Consider the following 21,315-nt stretch of genomic DNA (forward strand, 5'->3'; position numbering starts at 1 on the left):
GGAACTTCGAGAAGGGTGAGGGGTGATCATACGGGAAGGCAGTCAAAGGGGAGGAGGGGAGACAGGCCAGGAAGAGGGGTAGATGTGGTGGAAACTTAAGGACATCTTCGTTTCCTTGTTTCCGTTGCTTCTCCTTGGTCAGATGAGCAGAGAGGGAGCACGGACGGACGGACGGACGGACGGGAGGTGACAGAGATCTGGAGGAAGGGGGAGGGGCGGTAAGACAGACATTTGAGATCATGGGAAAGTGAGCAGACCAGGGAGGTACGGACAGTAGGTCAGCCAGGAAACATGAAAGGCCCATTCGAGGCTGGGGATCATTAAACGGAGACCAGGCAGCCTGGTTCTGGTTTTCTCCAGCCGCACTCAGCGGCATGACTTAGCATGGAACAGGCAAAGAATTGGATTTAATCGAGAACTGTCCCCTCCTGCCCATTCAGATGTTCCAGCCACCATGGCCCACGGGAGCTCAACAGGAGAGCCAGCCAGAACCAAATGTCAAACAGAAATCCGAGCGCTCAGGGAAGAGAAGGGAGGGGCTACACTTTCCAAACCAAAGCCCACAGCCAAAGAGTGTGCCTTTCCAAGTGGGAGAGACTCTAGGAGCTGTGGCCAAGGCCCCGAAAGGCAGACCACGCAGCTAGAATAGTTCAGGGGCTCCGGGGCAGGGGGGACGGTGTTGGAGGACCAGCTGTCCGAACCCTCCGGGCCTTGGAGAAACCCAGCACCGAAAGGGTGTGTCTGTGACCTCTGCCTCCCTCCCAGCCCCACTCACCACTGTCCACAGGCAAGGCCAGGTCCTGCCCAGTTGCTGCTGGTCCAAGCTTCCTTTCTCGGGCCAGGAGATGATTCGAGAATCCATAAACATCAGAGGGAGAATATGCTTCTGGAGAAACCTACTGAAACTTTTTTAAAATTAGCTTAGATCTTTTTCATCGAAAGGCAAACCAAAAAGATGATGTCACATTCCCGTGACCGTATGAAAGCAGGTAACGCAGTATTTGCCCCTTTCTGCCCCCGCATCTCCCCCTCTGATAGCCTCGGGCAGCGCCCGCCTCCTCCCGGCGCGCGTCTGCTCACACGTGCTTTCCCGGCGTTTCTTTCCACCAACGTCGGAATCCCGGACACTCTTCTGCAGCCTCTCCGGGTCGCCAACGAGTGGTGTGAACTGTTCCCTCAAACTCTGCGTATCAGCATTTCTTTATCAGATTCAACTGCTTCCATGTGGATGGGCTCTGGCTTCACCTTGGGGCCACCGCGCCCCACAAGCCCAGAACAAGGCGGCCATAAGCATCCTCCTGTTTCCCTTCATGTCCATGCGGTAGACGCCCCGGGCGCTGATGCAGTGGGGGGTACACACCAGCAGGTCCCTTCCCAGACCTGCTGCTCCAGTCGGAGGGCCGGGCATCCACAGCGTGGACCCGTCTGATGGGCACAGACTGGTGTCCCGTCTTTCTTCTCATTCGCAGGGACTTGTCAGCAGTGGCGCTGAAGGACAAACCACCGGCCTCAGCACCCCCTTTTAGAACCAGCTCTTAGGACCACATTGTTTTTCCAGTTTAAACCCCGCCCCCCCCACCTTTTTTTAATGTCCTACGTGATGTGGACAGATTTCCTGATGGGGCGCCACCTTATCCCCTGGAATAAGCCCCGTTTGGTCAGAATGTGCTAATGTGTTATTCTTTTGATACGTTTCCTGGCTCGGTTGCCTAATACATTGAGTGTTTGCGTCTTTCAAGTGAGAGGCCTCCATCGTCTTCTCTCTATATCTGCGTCCAAGGGTAGAACTAAAATTATGCCGGCTTCATAAAATGGGCCAGGGAGACACCCACCGTTTTCTCTGGCTCGTGATACTCAAATTACCTGAGAATTTCCTGCTCTTGTTTTTTAAAGAGAGATGGAAGGTTCTAGACTCTTCCTCAGTGGCTCCCCTTTATCATCCCCCGTGACTTCTGCTCATTGGAACATCCAATTTCCATCTCTTACGTCCATTTTGGCAGGAGTTTTGCGGTTTGGGTTTTTGTTTGGGGTCTTTTCCCCTTTTTTGTTGTTTTTGGATACTCCAATTCTGATAGGTTTTTCCTGTGTGGCTAGACAGTTGCTCGTGTTCTCCATCACATGATACCTCCTGAGTCCGGTCATTTCTCTTTCTTCTTCCTAGTCTCACCTATTTGTGATTTATTGTTCTTTTTGAAGAACCAGTTTGGGATTTGTTTCTCTTTGTTGTTTTGTTTTTATTATTTTGTTCATGACACCTCTAATCTTTTATTTCCCCTACCTGGCTTGTGTTTTGATTTCTTCTGCTTGCTTTCTTCTTTCCAAGACGAGTAGTCAATTTTGTTTTGTTTTGCTGGGTGCCACCCTTTCTCCTTAAACAACAATGGCATTTTTAGATTATATATTTTCTTCTGAGAGCAGCTCGTTTAACTCGGGTTTAGATATGAAGTATTTTCTGTATGGTTTTTACTTGCTCTTTAGAGTTCTTCTTTGACCCAAGAGCTACCTAGGAATAGGTCATTTCTAAATATTAAAAATAACTTATCCTTGCTGAATTAATTATTTCAAGCATTACTGCATTATAATCAGTAAAAGTAACCTTTTAAAAAAATGCACTGTAGTTCTTTTTATCCAAGTACTTGATCAATTCTTGGAAATGTTCCATGAACATAGGCAACAAAAGTGTGTGCTCTTTGAGGTATGTGAAGATAGGTGCGTACATACAAGCATCCACACTTACACGGAAAGAAGTCTGAGTTTGCAGACTGTATTAATCAAATCCTGTATGGTCTTACTTATTTGTGTGTATGTGTGTGAGAGAGAGAAAGCTCTGACCCACATCTTCAAGTGGCCAGAGAAGCAAGTTCTAACTTACACGTACTCCCCTGGAAAGTGCATAAAGTAAACAAACTTAGAAGAAAGAAGAAAACAGCAGCCTTAATTAAGCTGCCGCCAAGCAATCCAGTTGGAGCCTTAGAAGGATTTGATGCCAGAACAATAGCGCCACACAGCTGCTCCCTTCCCCTGGGAGCTGGGCCCACCCACTTGTCGCCTTCAGGGAGCCCGCCCACTTCTCCCACAGCCCTGACCCAAGCAGCACGCCCAGTGTAAATAGTTCCCAGGGGGTAATAAAACCTCACACCTCCTGCTTATTCCCAGCAACCTCCAAAGCACAAAAAAGGCATGGATACATTTTGCCTTGGAGGAAATGGATGCATCCAGACCGAATTGACCCTTGGAAGCCCTGAATGAGTGAGCCCCAGAGGCAGGGGGTGTGGGGAGAGGGGCTGAGATGACTTTAGCAGGGGATGTCATGCCCTTGGGACATGTTTTCCTAAGGCACTCAACTTTGGGTGTACACAGGCACTTCTGGAAAGTTTAGCCCAGCCTACAGAAGGGCAGTTCCATTGTTTGATGGACCCATTCCCAGGCATGCCTGGACGACACAGCTTCTGAGCTTCTCCCCCACCCCCACCCCCCAACAGGGAGGCACTGTACACCCTTGCTGTGATCATCTACCTGGGTTCAACCTCAGGATGGGCGCTAGAGAGACAGGATGAGTAGGGGGACACTCTCACTGCCCTACTGGCCTCGTGGACCACAGGGTGAGGCAGGGAAGACTTCACTGGGTTAGGGAAAAGGAGCCGGAGTCCTAAAGGGCTAAGAACTAGTGGCACAGAGGGGAGAGAGGTGCTCCCATGGAGTCCTGGACATGGGAGCTGCTCGGTACATTTGAGAACCGGAGTGCCATGAGCCGAAGCCGAAGAGACGTGGCTGGGGGCCAGGCCATGCTGGACCTCGTAAGCTCTATGGGCAAAGGATTTAAGCAGAGGATTTCACTGTAAGACTGACATCTACAAACACCTCTCTAAAAAATAAAATAAAAAGAGAGACTAAGAGCCTCTCTGGCTGCGAAATGGACCCTGGGTAGAAGGAGTCCAGAGTGGAAGCCTGCTGCCCTCATCCAGGCAAGAAGTGGTGGGGACAGTGCAGATCGAAGGGGAGAGATGGGATATGCTCTTGAGGAAGAACAGGTGAGGGGCACCTGGGTGGCTCAGTAGGTTGAAGCCTCTGCCTTCAGCTCAGGTCATGATCCCAGGGTCATGGGATCGAGCCCCACATCGGGCTCTCTGATCAGTGGGGAACCTGCTTCCCCCTTTCTCTCTGCCTGCCTCTCTGCCTACCTTTGATCTCTGCCCAATAAATAAATAGAATCTTTAAAAAATAAAAATAAAAAAAGAACAGGTAAGACAGAGGGATGGATCTAACAGAGAGGACTGGGGGGAAACATGGTATCGAGGGTAGTTCCCAGGTTTCCAACTTAAGTAACCAGGGACCAGTGATGTGATTACCAAGATGGCAGAGCACTGGAGAAAGAGCCAGTATTTGTTGACTGCTCAGTATGTGCTGGTCGCTAAGTGAACAAGTGAACGTCTTCTCAGGTTATGGGCATATTCGGTTTGAGATGTCGGTGACGTTTTAAGCAGAGATGGTGGGCAGTTGAGAGAGAGTGGCTAGCCTGTGAGCTGTGTTGATGTCATGGGAGTCTACGAGATTATGGGGAGAGCCGCATGTGAGAGGAGAAGGGCTAGACCAAGCCTGGGAACTCCAAAGTCTAATGGATGAATGTAGGCGTTGGAGCCAGGAAAGGAGGCTGAGAAAGAGCACCAGGAGATGCCGGTAGAAAAGGAGAGAATGTTTCAAGATGGCGGATGCATTGGTTGGGTTGAATGGTGTTGAAAATTCAAGCTGTATGTTGGATTCAACAGTATGGAGGGCGTTCTTCATAAGAAGACTTTGTTGGAACATTGGGAGCAGGAGCTATATTAGGGCAAGGTGTGGATGGCAGGTCGAGTGGAGACAGTGTCCTCTGTGACAGTGACAGACCAAAGGTGGGAGTGGTTGCTGGGTGCCTGTAGACAATTAACAAATAATAATGACACTAGGACTAAAAGCCAGTCTGCCTTTTCTATCACCAGGCACGTGGCAATTCTAAAAACGTATGATAAAATTCTCTTCCCCTTAAAAATCTTTAGTGGGCTTAAGTTCCATTGAGTTTTAATAGCATATAGGTAAGCTCCCCACTGGCGTGTGGTAGTGCATCTCCTTTAATAAACCTTGTATTCCACATGGAAATGAATTCCGGGGACACCCAGTTAGGTAGTGGTCTCCCAACACACAGACTCTGCTATACCCCTTCAGTCAGAGAGGAGATTCTGATAATTGGGAGTTGTTGTTCAAGCCTACTCTGGGCATAGGTCAAGTCCCCAGCCCCTGTCTAACTCCATGCCTGCATCCAAATCGTCTTTGTGAAGTAAGAGGTGATAGGCAGTGACTGTAAGATGAGGCCATAGAAGTTGAATCATTTTATGTGACCACTCACAGGGTTTAACTTTTGCTTAAAATTTTATACACTGCAAAAGAGTGCAGACCACAAAGTGTAACATCTTTGTGTAGAAAGTGCAAATTTTGGTTTGTAAATTAAGTATAAAGAAAATAGAGCACTATGTCAATGGTGCAACTTACTAGTTGCCAAAATTGTGCCTTTTGCCAGTGTTGATTGAACTAAAATTCACTTACTACCAGACAGTTATTTAAATAAACATTTGTTATGTAGGTCTAGAACCAAAAAAACCAAAATTCAAACCATTGAGTATAAAATATACATAAAAAGATTAAGCCATTGTGCCCATCTTTGAACTTTAATACTTATTTAATGTTTACTGACATCTTTGAAAAGTTCAATAAAATTTTAAATGGCATTTCTCTTCTTGTTACTAGTATATGTTTCATTCATCGTTATTACTGAAGATACTTTTGATATATTGGCAAAGGGGATGTTAAAAAATCTTCTGAGTTTCAAGTATACCAGGTATGCCGTTGGCCCAAGGTGAGAATCCCTGGGGATGCCCAGGTCTGCTGTTCCTGAAGATGGGGCAGAATTTGGGTCTGACAACCAGGGAGACCAGACTGAGCCAAGACCCCAGTGGCGCTGATAAGAGGAAATCACAGAAGGCTAGGAACACAGTAGACTTTCAGTGCAGCCTGAATTGGGGCAGGGAAAGGCAAATGAGAGAGGCGACATATAAAATGAAAGTACCCTGAAGTAGAATTTTGTACTAGTTTAGAATGAACTGGTTTTCAGTCCTTTGCCCCCAACCATGCCATGCCCCACCTGTCCACAGAGGCAATGACTTTCAACTCTTTTTCAATTTCTCCTGGTATCTACCACGTATTTCTACTACCTGTTCTTGATTTCTTCCCATCAGAGGTGTTATCTACTGATTTCCTACTGTGAAGAATTAGGATTTAGTTCTTTCTACCCACCCCACCCCCAACAGCCCCACCACAGTACTCCACATCGAAAAAGGAAAAGAGGGACATCATTACAGATCCTATTGACATTTAAAGGATAACAAGGGGATATTATGAATAACTTTTTGCCTTTAAATCTGACAACTCAGATAAAATGGACACGTTTCTTGAAAGATGCAAATTATCAAAATTGACAGAAGAAATAGAAAATCTGAGTAGCCCTGGATTTTTGGATTTAGCCCTGGAAATTTGTGATTAAAGACCTTCCCACAGAGAAAAGTCCAGGCCTGGATGGCTTCTTTGATGAATTCAGTCAAACATTTAAGGGAAAATTAATACCAATCCTGTACAAATCCTTTCAGAAAACAGAAATCATTTCCAAATCGTTTTATTACTCTAACACCAAAACAAGAGGTTTTACAACAAAAGCAAACTAAAGACCAATCTCCCTCAACACAGATGCAAAATTTCTTTACAGTTTTATTTTAGCAAATAAACTCAATGAGTCATGTAACCCAATTGAAAATAAGCAAACATTTCAACAAACACTTCACAAAAGAAATATACAGAGGGCCAAAAAGCACGGGAAAAATGTGCAGTATCACTCAGAAAAGTGCAGATTACAACCACAGCGGAAAACCACCGCACACCTATAGAATATTAGAGTTACAACATCTAACAATAGCAAGTATAGGCAAGGGTGTAGAACACATGGAATTCTTGTACGTTGCCGATGGGAATGTAAAATAATAAAACTAGTTTGGAAAAGAGCTTGGAAGTTTCTCGGTTAAACACAGTCACCACAAGACCCATCTGTTCTACTAGTTGCCTACCTGAGAGAAATGAAAATATGTCCACCCAAATACTCTAACAAATGGTTAATCATAAGAGCCAAAAATTGGAGGCAACTCAAATGTCCATCAACAGGTGAATGAATTAAAAAAAAAAAAAATGGAGCATAATGTAAGGATGGGACACAACTCAGCAGGAGGCCCGAGCAAGCTAATGACACACATGATGAGAGACAGAAGTTCTCCTTAGGGAACTATTGAGATAGTCCAGCCAAAACAACAGACACAAAAAAAGAATCAACCCAGTACTTTGGGGATATGTGATCAGGAAGATAAGGACAAGGTCATGGTACTTCTTAGGCTGGACATTTGTCCTTGTTGTCTGACCAGAAATCGGTTCTCCTTTCTCCTGGAAATAGACCTAAATTCCTTTTGGAAAACCATCTCTCACCTACTCTATCCTCACAGTTCAAGAGGGGCTCCAGCCTCATAAGGAGAGGCAAGACCTCAGTCCTGGCCAGCCAAACAGCCCGGTCTTCCCAGCAACTGACTGTCTTCCTAACACCCCTGGGAGGGGGATGTTCTTCCTAGTGACTGTCTTTGTATATATAATCCAGTTGCCAACCAGTGCAATCCTCTCTCTGGACACAGGGACTGATTCTGGAACAGACACTTGGTCCAATCAGAGTGAATCCAGGGAGTAGGGCAGAAGTCACCAGGAAGAGATGCTTTCTTTCCACCGGGCTTGAACCTGGAGCTGTCAGGAACCAGCACGTCAGGAGGGCCTGCCCCTACCTGAAGCCAAATCGAGATAGGCTGACCCAAGAGATGAAGGGAGGCCAGGTCCTAAGGACATCCCTCGAGGCACTGGGCATTTTAAATCTGTTCAAAGGCCAATTTACTTATGAAGGTCACGGCAGCAGGAAGGGTATCGACCACACTGCTTGAACATGGAGAACCAGGAGGAGTTCCATTTTGGATCCCGTGAACCTGCGGCCTAGGGCTCATCCAGCCAGCAGTGGTGGAAAGATAAGGATTTTGGAGTCATTTCTTTGGAGATCAGATTTTATAAATGAACCATGGGGTAAGTGACACTGCTCAGAGAGGGCGTAAGGTGACAAGAGATAGGAGCTAAGGCCAGAGCCCTGGGGAGAACTGATGGAGGGATCGGGAGGGGGTGAGGAGCCAGGGAAATCAGGAAGGAGGTGAGGATGGCGGGTGGCCGGGGCTGTTCTGTGGGAAGGGCCCGAGGAGAGAGAGACTGGGCAAGGGCGTCGAGCTCTGCTCTGAGGTCAGGTTGAACAAGACTGAAAAGAGGCCAATGGATGTGGAAACTAGGGCATTGGTTGACTGTCAGCCCAGCAGTTCTGGGAATTGTGGGTGTGGAAACAGGATCCAAAGGTGAAGAGGTGTGTGTAGGTGTCTCCAAAATTCGACTGGAGGAGAGGAGGAGGGAGGAGGGAGGTTTGGTTTGGTTTTGTTTTCTCTTTAGGTGCTTTATGAACAGCAAGGAGGTGGATGTGTTTGTGGATGGGGCAGGGGAGGTGGGGTGAAGGAGAGAGAACAATTTGGGGGGGGGGCTGGAATGCAAGGAAATGGAATCTCAAATAGGGGCGCAGAGGCCTCATGGTGACGAGCAGAAGTCTTGCTTCTGAACCTCGTCCCTTTGTGTTTTGATACATTCATCAGTGTGTTTTATGTTCTCAGTTTTGTTTCCTGTGGGGTTTGTTTGTTTTTTGGTTGGGTTGGGCTGGTGTTTTGTTTTGTTTTATTTTAAGATTTTATTTATTTATTTGACAGAGAGACAGCGAGAGGGAACACAAGCAGGGGGAGTGAGAGAGGGAACTGTGCAGGGAGCCCGATGCGGGGCTCGATCCCAGGACCCTGGGATCATGACCTGAGCTGAAGGCAGAGGCTTAATGACTGAGCCACCCAAGTGCCCCTGGGTTGGGTTTTTTTACTCAAACTAGATTAGGGGGCCTCAGAGACTCCTGAGGGACCAGCATCAAACAGGGAAGCAGGTTACTAGGGAATCCAGGTGGGTTGTAGGAGTGAGACCGCACACACCTGGGGGGAGATGGCAGGTGAAGGTTTTGAGGGCAGATCGATCAGAACAAGGTCTTACTGTCCCCTTGCCAGGGAGTGCACAGGGCTGAGGAGGAGACTTAGGGACATCTTTGGAAGATTCTTGGTTCTTCGTGGCTGCCCTCTGAGTTTGCAGCAGGGGTCTGGGGCAGGGTGGGTGTTGGTCAGCAGTGCCCACTGTCGGGAACGATCAGGGGCAAGAGCAAGGACCGACTGGAACAGCCTTGACCCGGGTTGCGGAGGGTGGGCTCGGGAGGGGTGGCGGTCATTTTCTGTCTAACCCTAACTGAAACGGGCGTAGGCGCTGCGCTTTTGTTCCCCGCACGCTGTTTTTCTCGCTGGAACAGCCTTGACCCAAATGATGACCCTCAAAGCCCAGTGGCCACTGCTCACCTTTGCCTCACGGATCCATAATTTAAGATTTTCTAGGAGTCACATTTTAGAAAAAAGAAAAAGAAATTGAAAATTAATTTTAATTATATATTTAACTCATTTATCCAAAATGTTATCACTCAGTATGTAATTAGTATAAACAGTCATTAATGAGCTAGCTAGCACTACAACTTCCAAATCTGGGGTGTGTTCTACCCTTCCGAGCATCTCCGTGCAGACTAGGCACGTTTCAAGTCACAGGTCGGTGGTGGCTGCCACGCTGGGCAGAACAGAAGTAGAAGATAAGACCATCACGGCTGGCTGTTACACAGGCACACAAAGAAAATGCTTTTGGAAGTTGCTGGCTCCTAAGCCCTCAGGGAACACGGGCCGGGAAATTGATGTGGGGAGAACCCTGTTCACAGAATGGGCACCGGGCCCCAGCTGGGGAGCGACCTTCAGCCTTCTTGGCCAGCATGTCACCTGCTCCCTGTGTCCCACGACTTTATAAATGAACCATGGAGTAAGTGACACTGCTCAGAGAGGGCATAAGGTGACAAGAGATAGGAGCTAAGGCCAGAGCCCTGGGGAGAACTGATGGAGGGATCGGGAGGGGGTGAGGAGGCAGGGAAATCAGGTGACCCCACCTGACTCGCCGTGTGGACGTAATCTTCTGCAATAGCTCAGGGCACTCCCAACCCCCTCAAGATGGCGCCCCATGGAGGGGCGGTCGAAGGTGCTATCAAGGGGCACAGTGCCCTTCCCTGTGCTGGACAGAGCCGAACCAGCTGGACAGTGGTGGACAGAGTCCCATGGGACGTCTTCTCTGTCCCCAGCCCTCCTGGTTCCCCAAGTGTGGCCAGAAAGACCACCATGAAGATTCATGCCTCCGAGTGAAGTCCCGGGTCCTCGGGGAGCTGCTTGGGTGAGGGCAGATTGCTATCAGATACTCCCCCTTGGCCTGTGAGGCTCAGGAATCGGTTCATTTTAGAGTTTTGTGGGAACGCATTTGGATGAGAGGAGGATGAGGAACAGTCGAGAAGGCCACGGAAAGAATGCAAGACCCACACGCTCTGGCGTTTCTGTGGAAGCCAGGAGAAGAAAGGAAGGCGGGAGCCGAGGTGACACTTCCTGTCAGCTTTAGAGAAGGTTAGTTCAGGTCTAATTGGCCATGAAATGTGGGGAGCATCTCCCCGCCGAAGACCCCTAGGGATTCGAAGAGGCAAGAAGCCCATCTGTTTCACTCCTGTTTGGGCTCCCAGAGCCTGGTTTGTTTGCTAACCACCAATATCAGATTGGGCAACTCTGCAAATAAAACCGAGGTCTCTGGCCAGCTGCCCAGGCTGTTTAAAGTCCCCGCAGAGAGGCAGGAGACATGCACAGGGAACAGGACAGGGGAAGAGCCACGCCTCGGTGGCCAGGTCTGACCCCAAGGCACCCCCGCCTGCCTGTCCCCAAGTGCCTCAGCACAGGAGTTAGCCATGGCCCACTTCACTCTGTTATTCCAGAAGGTGACACTGATGATGTTAGAGAAGGTGAGGTATTGGGGAAGGGGGCATCCTACCCCCTTACAGCTCACATTTGACCCTCAGTGTTGTTCTGTTCGTCTAGTTATCAAGAGAGGCCACACAGATGACGACAGAATGTGTGTGAATATCCGCGCTTTGATTCAATAATTCAGATTTTCTGGATGGGATTTCTGAAACATGTCTATTTAGAAGATAAAATGCAGTATTTAGAAAGGGAACAGGAAGTAGAGTAGACTGTGTGAGTATTGTTTGTTACACAAGTCCTCTGCCCTCTGGGTTTGTTTCTATTTATGCTTCCTTATCTTTTTCCTCCCTTCCACTCTCATCACCCACCACCCGCTCCCCCTCCCTGGTTCCTTACGTATTTTTCCGGGGAGATACACACAGACTCTCTTTCTATCTATCGAGGGATCTATCTCATCATCTACCTACCTTCTTATCTACCTACCTAACATCTGTTTATCTATCCAGGCAAGGACATATATACCTATATACTTTGCTTGTTCTTTTTAAAATTTTATTTATTTATTTGACAGAGAGACAGCCAGAGAGAGAGCACAAGCAGGGACTGCAACAGAGGGAGAAACAGGCTCAATTCCAGGACCCCTGTATCGTGACCCTACCTGAAGGCAGATGCCCAGTGGACTGAACCACAGAGGTGCGCCTGCTTGCTCTTTTCATTTTTATTTTTTTACAGACTTTTTAGCATACTACTTCCTTCCTTTGTTTTCTTAATAATGCAACTTGGCTATGACTCCATCTCAGCAGATAAAGACCTTTCTGGTCTTTATCTGGGCCACCTTGATGGCTCAGTCCATTGAGCATCCATCTCTTGGTTTGGCTCAGGTCATGATCTTGGAGTCATGAGATCAAGCCCTGTGACAACAGCAGCTGGGGCTGACACCATTTGGGGAAAGCTCCACTTCTCCATGCTCTGACACATGACCCCTCAGTCTAATTCCTCTTGTATCCATATCCCTTCCTGCCTCCTCAAGGATACGGCACCTGCAGTGGTCTACTCATTGTCCTGCATCGCAAGTCCCCACCCCTCCTGGACTGTCCTCACTAGAATACACACATGCTGTTATTTCTTTCATTTGGTTCCACCCTTGATCCCATACCCTAATCCAGCCACTCCTCAAGTTTCTGCTCTCTTCAAAGTAAAATTCCTCAGAAGATTAGGGGTTTCTCTCTCTACCTCCTCACATTCTCTTTTCCAAATCATTTATATCTGTAGCGAGTTATTCTGTCTGCTTTCTGTCAATATCGCAGGGAGGAGTGTTAAAATCTCCAATTATTATTATGGATTTGTTGATTTCTTTTGGTTCTGTCAGTATTTGTTTCATGAGTTAAAACTATATTATTAAGACTATCAGTGGGGCACCATTAGGATTATTATGTCTTCTTGCTAAATTGACTCTCTTCCATTATGCAATGTCCCTCTTTATCTCTGGAATAGTTTTTGTCCAAAATTCTTCTTTTTCTGGTATTAACATAGCCCTTTTGATTGGTGTTTTAATGGTATACATTTTTCCCAACCTTTTTCTTTCTTCCTTTGGTGTCCATATATTTAATGAACAGCATATTGTTGGTTTTTGTTCTTGTATCCAATTAGATGCCGTCCGTTTTTCACTTTGAGTATTTTGTTTGTTTACATTTAATGTAATCATTGGTGTGATTGGGTTCTGTCCACTATTTTTCTATGTGTCTTCTATTTGTTCCATCTTCTCTCTGTTCCTTTGCTTTTCCTTCCCTTTCTTAATTTGGATTGAATATACTTTAGAATTATATTTTACCTTCTCTCAACTTTTTTTAAGTGACTTTATTTTTTAGAGTAGTTTTAGGTTCACAGCAAAATTGAGTGAAAAGTACAGAGTTCCTATATATGTCTTGCTTCCAACATGGTACAATCTCCCTCACTATCAACATCCCACACCAGAGTGGTACATTTGTTATAATTGATGAAACCATATTTACACATCATTATCTTCATGGCTTTTAGACTACCTCCCTCAATTTTTTAAGTGTTACTTTATTTATTTTTTTTTTTTTAAAGATTCCATCCATTCATTTGACAGAGAGAGATCACAAGTAGGCAGAGAGGCAGGCAGAGAGAGAGAGAGGAGGAAGCAGGCTCCCTGCTGAGCAGAGAGCCCGATGCGGGACTCGATCCCAGGACCCCGAGATCATGACCTGAGCCGAAGGCAGCGGCTTAACCCACTGAGCCACCCAGGCGCCCTAAGTGTTACTTTAGATTAAAATACTCATCCTTAACTTACTACAATCAACCTTGAAATAATCATACAACTCCTCATATTATGAAAAACTTTGAACAGCATATACCTTTCTTCCTTTGTGCTTTTGGTATTATATATTTCATTTCTATACTGGTTATAAACACCATCATACATAGTTATTATTTTTGCTTTAACTAGTCAAAAGTCTTTTAAATAAATTTTTGTAAGCACTCACCATATTTACTATTTCTGATCTTCTTTATTTCTTTTTTTAGATCTATGATTCATCTGGGATCATTACTCTTTAGCTGAAAGCATCCTCAGTATCTGTTGTAGTGAAGCTCTTTTAGAAAATAAATCAGTATTTATTTATTTAAATATTTTTAAAATAAAACAAAATATTTCATTTCTGTGTTGAACGTGTTGAATTTCCCCATTTGTACAAGTGTTTTGATCACTTTTTCCATTAAATCCTTATACATTTATATATTTTAATCTTTATTTATTTATTTTATTGTTGATTGATTGATTGATTGATTGATTTTAGTCTGCTGATTCCAACAGAAGGATTATATTGATTTTAGGGCCATTGACTATTCTCTTGACTATAGGTCACGTTTCCTGCTTCTTTACATGTCTAGTAATTTTTTGTCCTGTGCTCGACATTTTGAATGTTCTATCGTGGAGACTCTTAATTATGATGATCCTCTGAAGAATGGTGTGTTTTTTGTTTTGTTTTGTTTTCCTGGTAGGCAGTTAAATCACAGGAGGATTATCTTGATCTTGCTGAGAGCTGACTTTAGACTTTGTTAATGTGAGTGTATTTTAGCTTTGTCCATTGTCCTAAGGTGAAGCCCTTACTTGTAGGATGTAGCCCTTTTAAACAATAAACTTCCTGGTTTTTTAGTGGAATTCTCAGGGTATTCACTAACATTTCACCTCTGGATGGTCCAGAACTCCAGTATCACTTTAGCACTAAGACCTCTGAAATCTCTGTTCAGCTTTCAGCCCCCTAGCTGGTTTTCTCCTAGGCCCAGTGGAGTCTTGTCCTGTACATGCAGATCTTAGGATTCAGCTACAGACCCAAAGGGAATCTCTATGAAAATTTTTGGGGGCTCCATCTCTGCTGCCTCTTCTCTGTGGTTCTTTCTTTTTTGGCAATCTGCCTCCCAAATTTTAGCTGTCTTAGGAGCCCTAAACTCTGAACTCTCTTTTCTCCACCCAGTGAGACCAACTCTCTGCTTGGAATCTACTTCCCTGTGCCACAGTTTGAAAATCAATCCCAGGCAGAAAGTCAGGGTGAGTATGGAGATTAGCCTTGTGTGCTCTCCTTCTCTCAAGGATCATAGCTTTTCACTGACTGTGGTTCAATGGCTGATCACTATTGCTTCATGTATTTTGTCCAGTTCTATAGTTATTTATGACAGGCAGATAAATACAGCTATTCTTCTCTGGATAGAACCTGAAATTTCTCCTGTTCTTTGTTGAGCCATTTCCAATTAAGTTTTTATCCTCAAGACCCCATCCTTGGAGGCGCCTGACTGGGTAAGATGTAAGAGCATGCAACTCTTGATCTCAGGATCATAAGTTCGAGCCCCATGTTGGGTGTAGAGATTACTTTAAAATCTTAAAAAAACAAAACAAAACAAAACTATCCTTTTTAAAGGTTATCATTGACCTCCATTTTGTCAACTCGAATCTTCATTATAAAGTCTCATCTAACTCATCAGCAACATTCTTCACTGTTGATCACTTTCTTATTCTGAAAGCACTTTATTTCTCCACTTGGCTTCCTAGAAGCCAGTTGTGTCTTGGTTTTCCTCCTACCTCACTGACAGCTCCTCTCAAATTTTCTCTGCTGGTTCCTTCTTGCCTTCTTGGCCTCCAAACGTTGGAAAGCTTTGGGACTATGAGAACTCTTCCTTTCACCCTCCACCCTATCCTCGATTATCTAATTGGGACCCAAAGCTTTAAATACCATCTATATACTCATAATTCTTAGATTTATATCTCCAACCTGGGTCTGTGCCCTGAAATCCAGACTTGAAGCCCTAACTGCCTTTTCTTTTCTTTTTTTTCTTTTTAAAGATTTTATTTATTTATTTATTTATTTATTTGGCAGAGGAATCACAAGTAGGCAGAGAAGCAGGCAGAGAGAGAGAGGGGAAGCAGGCTTCCTGCTGAGAAGAGAGCCTGATGCAGGGCTGGATCCCAGGACCCTGGGATCATGACCTGAGCTGAAGGCAGAGGCTTTAACCCACTGAGCCACCCAGCTGCCCCCTAACTGCCTTTTTTCTACATCTCCACTTGGAAGTCTAGAAGGCATCCCAGGCTTAACATGTTCGCAACAGAACTCATGATTTTTTCCTTCATCGGTCTGCCTCTTCCCTTGGTTTTATCTATCTTAAAAAATAATTCTGTTCTTCCAGTTGTGTAGATGAACCATTTTGGAGCCATTCTTAAAACCTTTTACCCACATCCAATCCACCTTCGGAATCTACCCCCCTGGATTATTGTGATAGTCTCCTGGACCGCTTTCTTGCTTCCAATCCTTGCCCATTTTATCAGCCAGGGGCACAGGAGGATAGAGTGGGCACACTTAGAGGATATGATTGCAGAGGTTATCAAAGGGGCTTTGTATTAGTTATGGGTGGGTCAAGGGTACCAATAAGAAACGGGAAGCATCCTGTAACCACCCCTCAGAATCCATGAGAGTTATAGATTCTGGAAAGGGCCACTTGATGGAAATCATGGCCTTTGGTAGAAAAAGTCAGCTCCTGCCACACTACAGCCCACCAGAGAGAGGGTCAGGGGAATCTCTGATCGCTGGCCACTACCCCCACTGGCTGAACCTAACCAGAAGCCAGATGGTTGGGAGTCTATGGAAACAGTCTATGGAGATAGCCTCTCAGGGAAGAGCGTGGGACAGAGACCTGGAGAGTGGATTAAGGCAAATGGGGAATGTCCATCAAATCCCATTCCCTTCCCCACGGATGCACACACTGTGGTGCATTCTTCACACAGCAGCTAGAGTAATGTGTTCATTCTAGCGGATCTAAGGGACAGCAGAGCCACAAGATGGGTGGGACCTGGGTCAGTGAAAAAGCAAACGGAGAACAGCATTCTTTCCACCAGCCATTCTCATCTTGATTAAGTGAGTGAGAAACAAACTTCTACCATGTTGGAATTAATGAACGTCTGGGAGTCTATTTGTTACCGTTTACCTACTGAACGGATACTTCCATTAAACAAGGACCAGAAGAGTTTCATTTCCATTTCCGTATGGTTGTTGGGGAAATCAAATGAGATATCATTGCTAGGGCAAGTTCCCAAGCAATGGTGCCAATTATTATTTAATTTTTGAAATGAATACATCATCATGCCATTAATAATTTTTTTTCAGATACCTTGTTATAGGCTTTAGGCAATTTTTCTAGAGAATAGATGAACTAGGGAATACACACACACACACACACATACACACACATGTATGTGTGTGTATATATATATTCCCTAGTTCATCTATATATCATATATATATGTGTGTGTGTGTGCATATATATATATATATATAGAGAGAGAGAGAGAGAGAGAGAGAGGAAGAATTACAACCTCCCCCCACCAAGAGCTTCTGGTCAACTTGGCCTCTAGGCCTCCAGAGAACCCAGAACAAAAGAAAACTTGTTCACTCCTCTTCTGAGCTGAGCACCGGGCTGGAATCACATGGTGCCCGGTAGCCAGGCTCCAAAGTTGGTCTTAAAGGACCATGCCTCCCAGCGTCCATTGCCCTGGGTAAGCACCCCCACGCTGCTTTCGGCTGAGCCATACCTCAGTTCAGAATAGGGCCGAAGTTACTCTGTGCCTGTTCCAGGTCAATGCCTTAAGAAACCCTAACAGCTTTCATTCTTTTCCTTTTGGGATCCCTAAGACATGATAAATAGTCTGGCTACCCTGGGGAAGAGACCTCAAGACTCCATGGAGTTGGAGAGAGAGGGCCGATCGCCCCACGAGCCAGGTGAGCCCAGCTTTCCAGGGGTGCCCCCAAAGACACCCAGCACGTGCGTGAGTTACGTGGAAGTTCCTCCAGTCCAGAGGAATGCCAGATGACATGCCATGGAGCCGGAAATTCACCTCGTGGAGTCCAGGCAACCCTCAGATTCAAGAGAGATTAAAAAAAAAATAAAAGTAGTTGTTTTAAGCCTCTAAGTTTTGGGGATTTGTTGTACGGCAGCAGGTAGCCAGAGTGGGACCCAAGTGACCCATGTGAACAGCATCTGTGGCCTTGAATTTCCAGCCCTGCCCCCATGGAGCACTCCCCCCCACCACCGCCGCACCCCCCGCTGTAACTGCAGGGAAAACCAAAATCCAAGGGCGATGTTGCAACCAGAAGCTTGCAGGCGGGTGGAACTCTCTGTACTCTGGTTGGGGGAGTCCGACCCTGCCCCCTCGGCCACTGGCCACCGGGAGGCTGAGCTCACTCCACTGGCCTCCATTCCTCTTCTTGATTGGCACTTTAATGAGGGCAGAGGGGGCTGACCCCCTGCCAGGGGGCCAGTTCATGCCCCGTTTATCTCACAGCTCCACGCAGACTGGAACAACACTGCAGCGAGCCGCCGGCCAGGAGCCCCCGCCCTCGGTGATGGATTGAGTGACCGCGGCGGGTTGGCAGCTGAAGCGTGTGGTGACCGCACTGTCCTGTCAGCGCCCAACAAAGGGGCCAGCCTGCCCCTCCTGCTCGCCAAGCTGCTCCCCCCGCACCCTCGGGGGGAATGTGACAGTGGCTCCCTCTGAGGGGCCGAGTTCACTCTGACTGCCCTCCCCCCAATGCCAATGCCAAGTTTCCAAATACAGGCCTAAGGATGGAGCCCAAGGGGCCGGAGAAACTGTTCTGGGGGGGTGCAGAGAGGTTGGGGAATTCTGGGCTTGCAGGAAGAGTTGGCACAGAAAACTTCCTCTCGGGCTCCTAGCTTTGGGGTCTGACACGGGGCAGGCTTCTCAGCAAACACCCTTCCTGGCGGTGCTGGGCCTTTTACTTGCTGTGCAACCTGGAGTGAGTTTCATAACCTCTCTGAACCTGAGAGCCCACTCCCTAGAGCTCCATGACCAGGTCCCTGTGCAGGAGACATGAGACCTGTTGGCAGAGCCTGCCCCCCACCCCTGACAAAAGCAGTGTCCTACAAGGGAGGCCTCAGTTTACCTGGCTGTCTCCAGCATCTCCATTTTCCATATGGAGAGACAAGCTCAGAGAGGAAAATCTGCCCGGGATCCCACAGAGAGTCGAGGCGGATCAAGGATTCTGACCCAGTGTTTTCTGGCTCCAAAGTCTATGCAGCCTTTCCCAAAGCTCCGGCTTCTGGGCTGGAATTTCCCGGTAAGGAAGGGTGGGAAGCCAATGACATAGCTCCCGGCGCCGACGGAGGGAAGGAGCCAGAGCCTCTTCTGGAGAGCTCCCTCTGCAAACCATGGGGGCCTCAAGGTGGGGGACACGCTCGTTGAGGAGGAGGTCTGAGCCGTTCCCTGCACCTTGAAGGAAGTCCCTCCAGCTCAGGGGAGTCACAATGGCCTGACACAGCCCCAGGGTCCCTCGGTCCTGGGAACTCCCACCAGGACCCAAGCCTGTGCGGCAGGGGGGAGGGGGGGGGCAGGACCAGCGTGAAATCCGTGTGTCTTCGCCCCTAGAGCTGAGAAGTGGCAAGGACAGAGCTGGACAGATGATTCTTTGGGTCCCAGCGAGCCCTGGAAGGGGCCTTCCTGGGCCTTCCCAGGCCTCCCCGGAGGGGAAAGACCCAGCCTCCACTTGGAGGAGACTTCACCTCCCCGTGAACTCGCGGAGGCAGGAGGCCAAGCTCCAGCTAAGGTCAGAGAAAGTAGCAGGGCGACAGTGGGGCTCTCCATGGCCTTCCTTGCTCCCCACTGTCAGATGAGGTGGGGCAGGGCAGATGGGGCTCTGGGGGTGGGCTGAACCAGGAGAGGGTCCCCCTAAAACCCTGACCTGGCCGACCAGGAGGGATCCAGGCTTTCAGCCCGGAATCCCAGCGCCAGCCCTGAGACCCAGCTGCGTGGAAGCCTGCACCGGGCGCTCTGCATGTGCTGTTCCTTTTGTCTCAAAAAGTCTTGGCCCCCTGCACCTGGTGAAGTCCCAGCCAGCCTCCAGAAGTCACCCGAGATGTCACTTCCTCTGGGAAGCCTTCCCTAACTGCCACCCCTGCCACCCCCAATCCAAATAAATCCCAGCCCGGTGTCATCCAGTCCTCTAGCTCCGTGACCCCTCCCCTTGTAGTTCATCCCTATTAAGTGGCACCTTCCATTTATTTGTCAACGATGGCTATTTGGTTCATGAGCCAGGGCCCATCTCTGCTCACCTGGATGTCCCCAGTCCCTAGCGGACAGGCTGGTACACAGTAGGTGCTCAGTAAATATTCACTGACAATGTGCTGTGAGCCAGTGTGTGTCCCCCCCATAAACTGTGGGTCCCACGGGGGCAGGGATTCGTCCGTTCTATTTACCATTAGATCCCCCAGACTCGAGACTAGCACATAGAAGGCTGCCAATGTGCTTTGAAAGAAGAAAGAAAGTGAGAACAACCACTAACAGAAAAATCAAGAAAACTCACCCAGTTTGGGGGCAAAAGCCACCCAGAAGGGGGAGATTCTGAGTCCTTTCATTTCAGAAGAAATGATTCCATGTACGTCAGTGAGCCAAGGCCCCAGAGGAACCGTGGCATCAGGGAGAACTGACTGAGCCCGATCCAGGATCAACTAACTTACTCCAACTGTTAGACCTCCAGATTCTGGCTTCTGCCCACTTGGGTCTTAGACAACCGAAGGAGAGGGGGGCACTCTCATGCAACCCAGGACAGCTCTGGGGAAGGAACAGAGGTCAAACCCCAGAAATTTTCCAATGTTCTAAATTTTGTGGACAAAGGAAAATATGAGGAAATAGGATGTAAAGGAAGAATGGCTACAATATATAAAAAGCTCATTAAAATAAATAAGAAACATCGTGAGTCCAATATACGTGAACGAAGGAAATGATTGTTTACGTACAAAGAAATTAGAGTGAGGCCGTTGGCATACATTGAGGGCTTATCCTGTGGTAGGCACTCGTTAAGAGTTTCATATCTCATTTAATTATCACAGGAAGTGCCATAAGAAAATCCAACCAACAAATGTAGAGTTTCGTGACTGTGACACATTTCTGACTTTTCCCTATATTATCTCTGAAATGCAGTAACCCTTTTATTTGTCCCAAGAAAACCCTTGAATTCCCCCTCTTAATTAAATCTCTCCAACCAAGCAGATTTCTGATATCATCCATTCATCTGGTGTGAAAGACTGGAAACTATTTTCCATATTCACAACCCTAATAGCTGTGTCTGGGATAAAGTTAATTTATTTCTGAGCTGTCTGGGTTCTGCAGATAATGTAACTACTATTGTCTCCCCAAGCTACTTCTGAAAGACTCACTTAGGGCAGTTCTGAAAAATACTTGAAAGACAAAAATACATTTTAAACTCTCGGGGCAAAGAGCGTGATTTGATATAGGTACTCTGAAAATGCTGTGTGGGCCTAACGCTCCTATAAATATGCAAAGGAAAAGAAAAAAAAAATTGGCTGAGCTGGAAAAAAGAAACGATCACAATAAGTCCATGAGGAGGTAAAGGTGTTATCCCCTTCCTAGGGGACGGTCTGAGGCTCAGAGACGAATTTGCTGGTCAGGCTCACTGGCTCCGAATCACCAGATCGTAAAAGGTTTCTTTACACTTAACAATCTAAAATGAGCAGATTAAGGAGGAACTGCAGAGAATGTTTTGTATTTACTATGTTAGGGGAAAAAAGAAAAGAAAAGATGTTTTGAGGGTCACACCCAGCATTGGCAGGCCTGCAGAGACATTGACATCTTTACCCTCTGCTGCTGATGGAATTGCAAATTGTCATCACCCTTTTTCTTTGAAAAGCAAAGGGCTGACACCCAGAATAAAAGCCATGA

General features: G+C 47.0%; 1 long non-coding RNA gene across 1 annotated transcript; it reads left to right on the forward strand.

Annotated features, from left to right (window-relative positions):
• The first annotated feature begins 10,932 nt into the window (after nucleotides 1–10,932).
• Nucleotides 10,933–17,532, forward strand: LOC131810111 (uncharacterized). Its single transcript, XR_009345409.1, has 4 exons — nucleotides 10,933–11,095; nucleotides 11,172–11,327; nucleotides 11,626–11,747; nucleotides 17,255–17,532. It is a non-coding gene; the product is annotated as an uncharacterized LOC131810111 (long non-coding RNA).
• The last annotated feature ends 3,783 nt before the right edge of the window (nucleotides 17,533–21,315 follow it).

The sequence above is a fragment of the Mustela lutreola genome, chromosome 10, assembly GCF_030435805.1.
Source record: "Mustela lutreola isolate mMusLut2 chromosome 10, mMusLut2.pri, whole genome shotgun sequence".
NCBI classification, from domain to species: domain Eukaryota; kingdom Metazoa; phylum Chordata; class Mammalia; order Carnivora; family Mustelidae; genus Mustela; species Mustela lutreola.